This window comes from Oratosquilla oratoria, chromosome 16 (genome assembly GCF_046742065.1).
Source record: "Oratosquilla oratoria isolate Oo_2021 chromosome 16, ASM4674206v1, whole genome shotgun sequence".
In the NCBI taxonomy this organism is placed as follows: Eukaryota; Metazoa; Arthropoda; class Malacostraca; order Stomatopoda; family Squillidae; genus Oratosquilla; species Oratosquilla oratoria.
The window spans coordinates 60,784,909-60,797,528 of record NC_134792.1 but is presented as its reverse complement, the minus strand read 5'-3'; positions in this window follow the sequence as shown (position 1 = coordinate 60,797,528).

Sequence of the window (12,620 nt, the reverse complement as noted above, 5' to 3'; positions counted from 1 at the left end):
TCTGCTGGGAAGAGATGACAGTAAAGGGTGGAGACGACTCATGGGGAAATGTTCTACTCGAGATGATTATTGACCATAAAATGACACAATGGATACAAGAGAACACTAGGTATACGGTAGAAAATAAGAACCAACGAGAATAGAGCTAATAAACACATCTGAACCTAAAATAGTGGAAAAAATTGAATGTAAGACACCAATAAGTAAAAGTGACCACATATTGATTGAATTGGAACTAAACGAGGAAAAATACATGAAAAAAATGAACAATATAGAAAAGGAGAATGATGTATGAAAAAACAAATTTGGATAAAATAAGAGAATTCTTTCAAAAAGAAAACTGGGAAAGAATATATAAGGAAGAAACAACAATGGAGGAGAAATGGAATATTTTGAAAAAATAAAAATAAAAAAGGAGTGGAAAAATATGTCTCAAGACAAAAACAAGAAAAAAATATGTAAAGTGCTGGTACAACAAAAGTTGTAGGGAGTTAAAAGACAAAAGAGATAAAGCCTAGACCAAAATTAAGAAAAACAAAAGACCTGAAAAATGGAAAATATATACTTGTTATAGAAATGAATATGTACAAGTTTGCAGAGAGAAAAAGAGAAAATATGAAAAAGATGTCATTGAAAAATGTAAAGATCAATCAAAACTGTTTTACAGATTTGTGAACAACAAACTGAAAAACAAGCAAGATTTAGAGAAATTAAGACAAGGAGGAGTTGAATACACAGAGGAAATAGAAATGGCAAAAATTATGAACAAACATTTCAAATCAGTGTTTATAAGGGAGAACATACAACCTGGAGAGATTGAATGGGAAGAGAAAGTCCCCCCTATGAAAGAAATAGAAGTAACAAAGAATGAAATAATGAAACACTTGAGTAATCTTGATGTCAGAAAATCGCATGGACCAGATGAAATACCAAAATGAATTTTGAAAGATTGCAGGAATGAAGTGGCAAACAAAATACATTGCCTAATAAACAGTTCCTTGAAAGAAGGAAAAGTTCCAAAAGATTGGAAAAAAGCAAATATAGTACCTATATATAAAGGAGGAAATAAAGAAGGCCCTACCAGCTATAGACCAGTCTCTCTAACAAGTACAATAGCAAAAATTTGTGAAAGAATTGTCAAAAGTAGATAGGTAAAGTATCTGGAAAAAAACAACGTGCTAAATCCAGGGCAATTTGGATTCAGACAAGGACGATCATGCGTCACCAATTTAATTTGTTTCTATTCAAGGCTAATTACAAGAAAGAGATGGATGGGCTGATTGTGCATTTCTAGACCTAAAAGAAGCTTTTGACAAAGTACCACATAAGAAGTTGCTTAAGAAATTAGAAACTGAAGGAGGAATACAGGGCAAACTGCTTAAATGGATGGAAGACTTTTTGCAAGAAAGAAAAATGAGAGTAGTGATAAGAGACAAACACTCAAATTAGGATGAAGTAATAAGTGGTGTTCCACAAGGAACAGTTCTGGTCCTAATAATGTTTGCTATATATATTAATGATATCGATAAAGAAATTAAAAGTTATATGAGCTTCTTTGCAGGTGATGCAAAACTATTAAAAAAAAGCGAACACGGAAAAAGATTGTCAGTCACTACAGAGTGATCTCAATAAAGTATGGGAATGGAGTAGGAAGTGGGAGATGGAGTTCAATACTAAAAAGTGTAGTATAATGGAATTGGAAAAAAAAAGAATAATAGGATCATATAGATTGGGAGAAGAAGGAATAAAAAAGTTGAAAATGAGAAGGACCTGGGAGTTATTATTATGAATGATATGTCACCTGAGAAACATATAAATAAGATCTCTGGATAAACTTATAATTTAATAAGAACAATCAAAGTGGCATTTACATACCTGGATGAAGAAATGGTGAAAAAAATACTAATCACTTTGATAAGACCAAGATTGGAATATGCAGAAACGATGTGGTCACCAAGTACAAAAAAATGTATAACAAAACTTGAAAGAAGACAAAGAGCAATTACAAAATTGGCACCAACACTCTCAAAACTATCATATGAAGAGAGACTAGCAAAACTAGAGCAAAGAAGAGAGAAAGGAGATTTGATGAATATTTACAGAATCATGAAAGACATAGAAATTATTGATAGAGATGATCTAATGAAATGGGACGATAGAAATACAAGAGGACACGGAAAGAAAATTAAGAAAGACAGCTATAGAAGAGATATGAAAAAGAACTGCTTTCCTCACAGAGTAATAGACATTTGGAACAAGTTAGATGAGAAAGTGGTGTATGCAAAAACAATACATGAATTTAGAAATAGTTTAGATAAAATGATATATGCAGACGGGACACCACGAGCATAGCTCCCCTTCCCGTGAAATACAACTAGGTAAATACAACTAGGTAAATACACACACACACACACACACACACACACACACACACACACACACACACACACACACACACACACACACACACACACACACAATAACACACACAATAACACACACACATGGCACTGCAGGAGAATGCTCCAAGTGTCAATAAGAAAAGGCACTCTCCTTATATGTAGTATATTTACATATAAACCCCCTCCCCAATCCTGCCTTGTTCTCAAGGGGGGTTCTACATAAGTATCAGTTTCAATATTGGTTAAGTTTAAGAGTAATTTCTGGTGTTGCAGGGGATGTGCGGAGCAAATGGTGCTTTGTCTGTTCCCTCATGTGATAACAAAATACTCATAAAAAAAAGGGTAGTCTCCTTATATTTCATAAATTTACATAGAAACCCCCATCCCACCCCACCTTGCTGACAGTGGGGTTCTACATAGATTTATCAGTTTTAATATTGGTGAACTTAGGGAGTAATTGTTTTTTGGGGGGGTTGCGGTAATGGTGATTCGATCGTTTCCTCATGCCACCACAGGAGAATGCTCCATGTGTAAAAAAAAAGTCTCCTTATATCTCATATATTTACATATAACCCCCCTCCCAACCCACCTTGCTCACAAGGGGGGTTCAACATAGAAGTATCAGTTTTGATATTGGTCAACTTAAGAGTAATTTCTGGTGTTAGCGGGATGGGGTAATGGTGCTTGGTCTGTTCTCCCATGACACTACAAGAGAACACTCCAAGTGTCATAAAAAAGGGGGGGTGCAGTCCCCTTACATCTTGTAAATTTACATAGAAACTCCCTCACCAACCCCACATTGCTCACAAGGGGTTCTACATAGATATATCAGTTTTATTGGTCGAGTTTAGGAGTAATTTCTGGTGTTATGAAAAAAAAATGGTGTTTGGCCTGTTCTCCCATGTGACTACAGGAGAAAGCTCCAAGTGTAAAAAAAAAGGGAGGGGGGCAGTCTTTATTCCGTATATTTATACAGAAACCCTCTTCTCAACCCTACCTTGCTCACAGGGGTGTTCTACAAATAACAGATTTAGTATTGGTGTAGGAGTAATTTCTGGTGTATGGTGCTTGGCCTGTTCTCCCATGCCACTACAAAAAAACGCTGCAAGTGTCATAAAGAATCTTGTATATTTACTTAGAAAACTCCCCGAACCCCATCTTGCTGACAGGGTGGTTTTCCATCGATATATCAGTTTTAAAGTCAGTCAACTTTAGGAGTAAGTTCTGGTGGGGGGGAGGGGATGGTGCTTGGAGTGTTCTCCCATGCCACAACAGGAGAATGCTTCAAGTGTCAATAAAAAAAATAATAAAAAGGCAGTCTCCTTATATGTCGTATATTTACATATAAACCCCCTCCCCAATCCTTGGAGTTTAAGAGTAATTTCTGGTGTTGCAGGGGATGGGGGGAGCAAATGGTGCTTTGTCTGTTCTCCCATGTGATTACAAAATACTCATAAAAAAGGGTAGTCTCCTTATATTTCATGTATTTGCATAGAAACGCCTCCCTACCCCACCTTGCTCACAAGGGGGGTTGTACATATATATATATATAAATTTTAATATTGGTGAACTTAAGGAGTAATTTTTGTTGGGGGGGGGTGCGGTAATGGTGATTGGATAGTTTCCTTATGCCATTACAGAAGAATGCTCCAAGTGTAAAAAAAAAAAAAAAAAAAAAAAAAAAAAGTCTCCTTATATCTCATATATTTACAAATAAACCCCCTCCCAACCCACCATGCTCACAAAAGGGGTTCAACATAGAAGTATCAGTTTTGATATTGGTTAATTTTAGGAGCAATTCCTGGTGTTAGGGGGGGGGTAATGGTGCTTGGTCTGTTCTTCTATGCCACTACAAGGGAACACTCCAAGTGTCATAAAAAGGGGGGAGACGCAGTCTCCTTACATCTTGTAAATTTACATGGAAAATCCCTCCCCAACCCCACATTGCCCGCAAGGGGGTTCTACATAGGCATCAGTTTCAATATTGGTTAAGTTTAGGAGTAATGTCTGGTGTTGCAGGGGATGGAGGGAGCAAATGGTTCTTTGTCTGTTCTACCATGTGATTACAAAATACTCATAAAAAAAGGGTAGTCTCCTTATATTTCATGTATTTACATAGAAACCCCCTCCCCACCCCACCTTGCTCACAGGAGGCTTCTACATAGATATATCAGTTGTAATATTGGTGAATTTAAGGAGTAATTTTTGTGGGGGGGGGTGCGGTAATGGTGATTGGATCGTTTCCTCATGCTACTACAGGAGAATGCTCCAAGTGTAAGAAAAAAAAAAAGTCTCCTTATATCTCATATATTTACATATAACCCCCTCCCAGCCCACCATGCTCACAAGGGGGGTTCAACATAGAAGTATCAGTTTTGATATTGGTTAACTTTAGGAGTAATTTCTGGTGTTGGGGGGGGTGGGGCATGGTGCTTGGTCTGTTCTTCCATCCAACTGCAAGAGAACACTCCAAGTGTCATAAAAAGGGGGGGGGGGCGTAGTCTCCTTACATCTTGTAAATTTACATAGAAAGTCCCTCCCCAACCCCACATTGCTCACAAAGGGGTTCTACATAGATATATCAGTTTTATTGGTTGAGTTTAGGAATAATTTCTGGTGTTAAAAAAAAAAAAAAAAATGGTGCTTGGTCTGTTCTCCCATGTGACTATAGGAGAAAGCTCCAAGTGCAAAAGAAAAAAAAATGGAGGGACAGTCTTTATCCCGTATATTTATGTAGAAACCCTCCTCCCAACCCTACCTTGCTCACAGGGGGGTTCTACACATAATAGTTTTAATATTGGTGTAGGAGTAATTTCTGGTGTATGGTGCTTGGTCTTTACTCACCTGCCACTACAGGAAAACGCTCCAAGTGTCATAAAGAATCGCATATATTTACATAGAAAACTCCCCGAACCCCATCTTGCTGACAGGGTGGTTTTCCATAGATATATCAGTTTTAAAGGTAGTCAACTTTAGGAGTAAGTTCTGGTGGTGGACGGGGGAGGGAAATGGTGCTTGGAGTGTTCTCCCATGCCACTGCAGTAGAATGCTCCAAGTGTCAATAAAAGAAAAAAAAGGCAGTCTCCTTATATGTCGTATATTTACATATAAACCCCCTCCCCAATCCTGCCTTGCTCACAAGGGGGTTCTACATAGGTATCAGTTTCAATATTGGTTAAGTTTAAGAGTAATTTCTGGTGTTGCAGGGGATGGGGGAGCAAATGGTGCGTTGTCTGTTCCCCCATGTGATTACAAAATACTCATAAAAAAAGGGTAGTTCCCTTATATTTCATATATTTACATAGAAACCCCCTACATCAGTTTTAATATTGGTGAACTTAGGGAGTAATCTGGGGGGGGGGTTGCGGTAATGGTGATTGGATCGTTTCCTCATGCCACTACAGGAGAATGCTCCAAGTGTAAAAAAAAAGAAAAGAAAAAAAAAAAAAAAAAAAAAAAAAAAGTCTCCATATATCTCATATATTTACATATAAACCCCCTCCCACCCCACCTTGCTCACAACATAGAAGTATCATAGAAGTAACATAGAAGCTCCAAGTGTAAATACTCATAAAAAAGGGTAGCCTCCTTATATGTCGTATATTTACATATAAACCCCCTCCCCAATTCTTGGTTAAGTTTAAAAGTAATTTCTGATGTTGCAGGGGATGGGGGGAGCAAATGGTGCTTTGTCTATTCTCACATATGATTACAAAATACTCATAAAAAAAAGGGTAGTCTCCTTATATTTCATGTATTTGCATAGAAACCCCCTCCCTACCCCACCTTGCTCACAAGGGGGTTGTACATATATATATATTAGTTTTGATATTGGTGAACTTAAGGAGTAAATAGATTGGAGGGGGGGAGTGCGGTAATGGTGATTGAATCGTTTCCTCATGCCATTACAGGAGAATGCTCCAAATATTAAAAAAAAAAAAAAAAAAAAAAAAAATGTCTGGTGTTGCAGGGGATGGAGGGAGCAAATACTGTAGTTCTTTGTCTGTTCTCCCATGTGATTACAAATACTCATAAAGAAGGGTAGTCTCCTTATATTTCATATATTTGCATAGAAAACCCCTCCCCACCCCACCTTGCTCACAGGGGGGTTCTACATAGATATATCAGTTTTGATATTGGTGAACTTAAGGAGTAATTTTTGCTGGCGGGGTGGGGTGGGGGTTGCGGTAATGGTGATTGGATCGTTTCCTCATGCCACTACAGGAGAATGCTCCAAGTGTAAAGAAAAAAAAAAGTCTCCTTATATCTCATATATTTACATATAAACCCCCTCCATGCTCACAAGGGGGGTTCAACATAGAAGTATCAGTTTTGATATTGGTTAACTTTAGGAGTAATTTCTGGTGTTGGAGGGGTGGGTAATGGTGTTTCGTCTGTTCTTCCATCCAACTACAAGAGAACACTCCAAGTGTCATAAAAAGGGGGGGGGGGCGTAGTCTCCTTACATCTTGTAAATTTACATAGAAAGTCCCTCCCCAACCCCACATTGCTCACAAAGGGGTTCTACATAGATATATCAGTTTTATTGGTCGAGTTTAGGAATAATTTCTGGTGTTAAAAAAAATAAAAATAAAAGAATGGTGCTTGGTCTGTTCTCCCATGTGACTACAGGAGAAAGCTCCAAGTGTGAAAAAAAAGGAGGGACAGTCTTTATCCCGTATATTTATATAGAAACCCTCTTCCCAACCCTACCTTGCTCACAGGGGGGTTCTACACATATTAGTTTTAATATTGGTGTAGGAGTAATTTCTGGTGTATGGTGCTTGGTCTGTTCTCACCTGCCACTACAGGAAAACGCTCCAAATGTCATAAAGAATCACATATATTTACATAGAAAACTCCCCGAACCCCATCTTGCTGATAGGGTGATTTTCCATAGATATATCAGTTTTAAAGGTAGTCAACTTTAGGAGTAAGTTCTGGTGGTGGGTGGGGGGAGGGAAATGGTGCTTGGAGTGTTCTCCCATGCCACTGCAGTAGAATGCTCCAAGTGTCAATAAAAGAAAAAAAAAGGCAGTCTCCTTATATGTCGTATATTTAAATGTAAACCCCCTCCCCAATCCTTCCTTGCTCACAAGGGGGTTCTACATAGGTATCAGTTTCAATATTGGTTAAGTTTAAGAGTAATTTCTGGTGTTGCAGGGGATGGGGGGAGCAAATGGTGCGTTGTCTGATTCTCCATGTGATTACAAAATACTCATAAAAAGGTGTAGTCTTCGTATATTTCATATATTTACATAGAAACCCCCTCCCCACCCCACTTTGCTCATATGGGGGTTCTACATAGATTTATCAGTTTTAATATTGGTGAACTTAGGGAGTAATCTGGGGGGGGGGGTTGCGGTAATGGTGATTGGATCGTTTCCTCATGCCACTACAGGAGAATGCTCCAAGTGTGAAAAAAAGTCTCCTTATATCTCATATATTTACATATAAACCCCCTCCCGACCCACTTTGCTCACAAGGGGTTTCAACATAGAAGTATCATAGAAGTAACATAGAAGCTTCAAGTGTAAATACTCATAAAAAAGGGTAGTCTCCATATATGTCGTATATTTACATATAAACCCCCTCCCCAATCCTTGGTTAAGTTTAAGAGTAATTTCTGATGTTGCAGGGGATGGGGGGAGCAAATGGTGCTTTGTCTGTTCTCCCATATGATTACAAAATACTCATAAAAAAAAGGGTAGTCTCCTTATATTTCATGTATTTGCTCACAAGGGGGGTTCTACATATATATATAAGTTTTGATATTGGTGAACTTAAGGAGTAATTTTTGTTGGGGGGTGAGTGCGGTAATGGTGATTGAATCGTTTCCTCATGCCATTACAGGAGAATGCTCCAAGTGTAAAAAAAAAAAAAAAAAAAAAAGTCTGGTGTTGCAGGGGATGGAGGGAGCAAAAAGTTCTTTGTCTGTTCTCCCATGTGATTACAAAATACTCATAAAGAAGAGTAGTCTCCTTATATTTCATATATTTGCATAGAAACCCCCTCCCCACCCCACCTTGCTCACAAGGGGGTTCTACATAGATATATCAGTTTTAATATTGGTGAATTTAAGGAGTAATTTTTGTTGGGGGGAGGGGGTGCTGTAATGGTGATTGGATTGTTTCCTCATGCCACCACAGGAGGCAAGAAGTAAAGAAAAGTGTAAAGTGTAAAGAAAAAAAAAGTCTCCTTATATCTCATATATTTACATATAAACCCCCTCCCAACCCACCATGCTCACAAGGGGGGGTTTAACATAGAAGTATCAGTTTTGATATTGGTTAACTTTAGGAGTAATTTCTGGTGTTGGGGGGGGGGTAATGGTGCTTGGTTTGTTCTTCCATCCAACTACAAGAGAACACTCCAAGTGTCATAAAAAGGGGTGGGGGCGTAGTCGCCTTACATCTCGTAAATTTACATAGAAAGTCCCTCCTCAACCCCACATTAATCACAAAGGGGTTCTACTTAGACATATCAGTTTTATTGGTCGAGTTTAGGAATAATTTCTGGTGTGAAAAAAAAAAGATGGTGCTTGGTCTATTCTCCAATGTGACTACAGGAGAAAGCTTCAAGTGTAAAAAAAAATAATAATAAAAAAAATAAATTAAAAAAAAAAAGGAGGGACAGTCTTTATCCCGTATATTTATATAGAAACCCTCTTCCCAACCCTACCTTGCTCACAGGGGGGTTCTACACGTATTAGTTTTAATATTGGTGTAGGAGTAATTTCTGGTGTATGGTGCTTGGTCTTTTCTCCCATGCCACTACCGGATAACGCTCCAAATGTCATAAAGAAGTGCGAATATATTTAACATAGAAAAAACTCCCCGAAACCCTCTTGCTGACCAGGTTTGTTTTCTATAGATATATCAATTTTAAAGGTAGGTCAAACCTTTAGGAGTAAAGTTCTGGTTGGTGGACAGGGGGAGGGTAATAATGGTGCTTGGAGTGTTCTCCCACCCCCCAATGCCACTCAGTAGAATGCTCCAAGTGTCAATTAAAAGGAAAAAAAAAGGCAGTCCTCCTTATATGGTCGTTATATTTACATTAAAACCCCCCTCCCCAATCCCATCTGCCTTGGCTCACAAGGGGGTTCTACATAGGATATCAGTTTCAATATTGGTTTAAGTTTAAGAGTAATTTTTCTGGTGTGTTGCAAGGGGATTAGGGGATGGGGGGCAAATGGTGCGTTGTTGTTCCCCCATGTGATTACAAAAATACTCATAAAATTACTTCTTTGTACGCGGCTTAGTGGCCGCTTAAATTGTTTTTATCGGCTTAAGAGAAACCTGCACAGCGAAGCTATAGCGGTAATCCCCTACCACACTCCTGGCCAAATGGCCACTTCCGGAAGGGTGTGTGTGGTTGGACATCTCCGCATAAATCATTCGGAAATTTAAAATTCCCCGGCTCTGTGACATGTGGCGCAAGCGTCTACACACCCCACCGTCCCCCTCGCCTATCCCCGTCCCTTCTTACTCGGCTGCACGGATTGAGCCGTCCCTTCAATGAGAATTGACGGCTTCGCCGGGGGGTGGAGGGAGGCCCCTTAAATCTGTGCCGGTTTCTAACGCCGATAAAAACAATTTAAGCGGCACTAGCCGCGACAAAGAAGTATTATCGAGCTGAGAAGAAACCTGACACAGCGAAGCTATGCATTAGACGAGGATAGGTGGGGAGGGAGAAGGTGTAAGCCCAAATTTGTAGGTCGAAGGACACTAGGGGCTCAAGGCCGTTATTAACGCGTGTCTCGAAAGGGAGACTATTCATCTTATCATTCAGTAGAGGGGGAGACAAAAAGCTATCAAGTACTTATATCCGATTATCAATAATCAATATCAATATATTATATTCAATTTGATTTGTTTTATTTTTTATAAAAATAATATTGTACAATTTACATAGTGCATTAAAATCTATGTAGAAATATTGTAATCTTGCTCAGCGGTTCCTGGGCCTATCCCCTACCCCTCGGTTCCCGCCCTTTGCCCCCCTTCTTTTGCGAAGAGAGGGATTAGGAGCCGTTCCAATGGCGACACATGGGGGGACAGGGGCGGTGATCCGAGAGTTGGTAGAGATATACCGTGTTCCTGAAGGAAAGTTGCGGGATGCCCAGCCACCCGAGGTCCCTGCACCCGTTCCACAGAGTGGGTGCGGAGAAACGCCAGCGAATTGCCGCGAGGCCCCTCTGATGTTGTGGGCGTGGGGGGCATGGCCCGGGTCGGCCTTCTCTATAACGAGCTGGCAAAGTAGACGCGTCAGGGACCTCGGGGGTTAGGGGGGTTCGTGTTTCGAGAATTTCGAATTGTAGAAGAGATGATCCTGCGGACACCCCTGTCCGTGCGTTTCACGTAGTCTTTAAACGCACGGACCGTGGGCACAGCGGGTGTGGGTTTCCTTCCTCCAGTCAGGATGGGTATTCTGATAGGGCCAATCATGTCGTCCCGCCTGCTCATTCTTTGTTGGGGGGACTAGGAATGTAGGTGATGGAGCGAGAGTTAGGGCATGAGTCCCAGGTCCTCCTCCAGTTTGGAGAAGGACTGTGTGGCGGGTGATCGCTACGCACAGCTGTGACGCCCCATGTAACCCGTAGCCATGGCGAGCAGAAAGAACGGCACCGTTGCAAGGAAGTGTTCCTCCTCCATGATGGTCCCTTCGAAACGTCAGGTACTTGCAGAAACACGATGCAAGGACCAGGCAAAGGGACCTGGCTGACGTCTCTGCTCTCTCGTGAGGGCGTGGGTTGTATTGGGAGGGTTGTTGGATCTGGATGACGGTCGGGACCGTTAGCGAAGACGCGGTCTGTCGCTCTTCCTGGTCGGAACGGACCTCCGGGAAAGGGGAAGCTGCTCTCGACCACACCCCGGCGAGCTATCTCCGGGGCCGACTCGCGCTGCAGACTGACGAGCTGCCAAACGAGCCGCAGATGAAGGCCCTTTCGCTGCTGGGGTGTAGGGCTGATGACGCCCATGTTGGCTGGTACCCTCTGCCACGAGTAGAGAGTGCCGCCAGGGTGTACTCTGCATACAGAAAACACGCGAATCAAACTTAGTTAGGGCGAGAAGGATCGCCAAATCCCCGGAGGGTGTAATAAAGTCACATCGCTTCAATTGTAGAACGTATAACATATGCGAGGCCGAGTGGTCGTATTCCGAACGACCTCGTCCTCGGGCGCTAGTTCAAGAGGCTCCGTCCTGGGTGAAGACGCTACCTGAGCGTTCTCTGCGCCAGGGACCGGTCTGGACCCTTCTGTATATGATTGAAATATCCCACTCAACCTCAATTCTACCCGCGGGAAGTCCTGCAAAGCCTCGTGGCGAGCCGTCGTCAGAGCCAGTTCCTCATCATCAGCGATTTGCCGTGACTGTCGAGATGGTAGAGGCAATGTCTTGTCCTGGTCGAGGCCCTCCCGTCGTCCAGCACAACATTAGCCTCCGGTTCACTAAGTTGATGGGGGAGGGGCGGGGTCCCTGCCGGAGTGCCATAAGCAATCGCCACCGCGCAGGCCCTACCGGCGCGAAGGGTGGATGGCAAGGACGACGGGGAATGATGAAGGGATATGCCGTCGAGGGAGGAAACCTGTCTTGGGTTGGTCTTGGGCCCGCTCGAAGAGAGCAGGGATGTCTAAGGCCTTCTCTCCCCTTTCTCCTGCGGGGAACCAGGCGTTTGGGGAGAGTGCTACCGCCGGTGAGTCCCGCGACCTGTCGAAACAAACATATGCCCATCCAGGGTTTTAAACGAGGGTTCTCCAGGAGGAGAACCTAATGCGTCCAGAGTGTGTAGAGGTGGAAATCCTGGAGGGCGTGGAGGCCGGGGCGGATGAGGGGGATCGAAATCTTATATAGAACCTCTAGTCCCCCTCTCGCGTCGTTTGGCGCCCACTTTAGGGATAACGTTCATCTCTCCTCCTCCAGAGCCCCTACCGGTAAGCGAAGTAGTCGGGGAGACCAAGGCCACTAGCCTTGTGATCTTCTCCAAACGGAGAGTAACACCCAGGACCGGGGCAAGGTCACACCATGAGAAGAGGGGGCGGAACTCAAAAGAGTCCGTCATGGTAGGAGGATAAGGTAACAGAAGAACTGTATGTGGTCCTACCACCCCGTCCAAACCCGACGGACGCCTGATTGGGGGGTTTCCTCCTGAGAGGGGGGCCTTTCTAGTTCCTATACCTGGTCCGCCGGCATCGGAGGGGCGTGAGGGAAGAAGGAC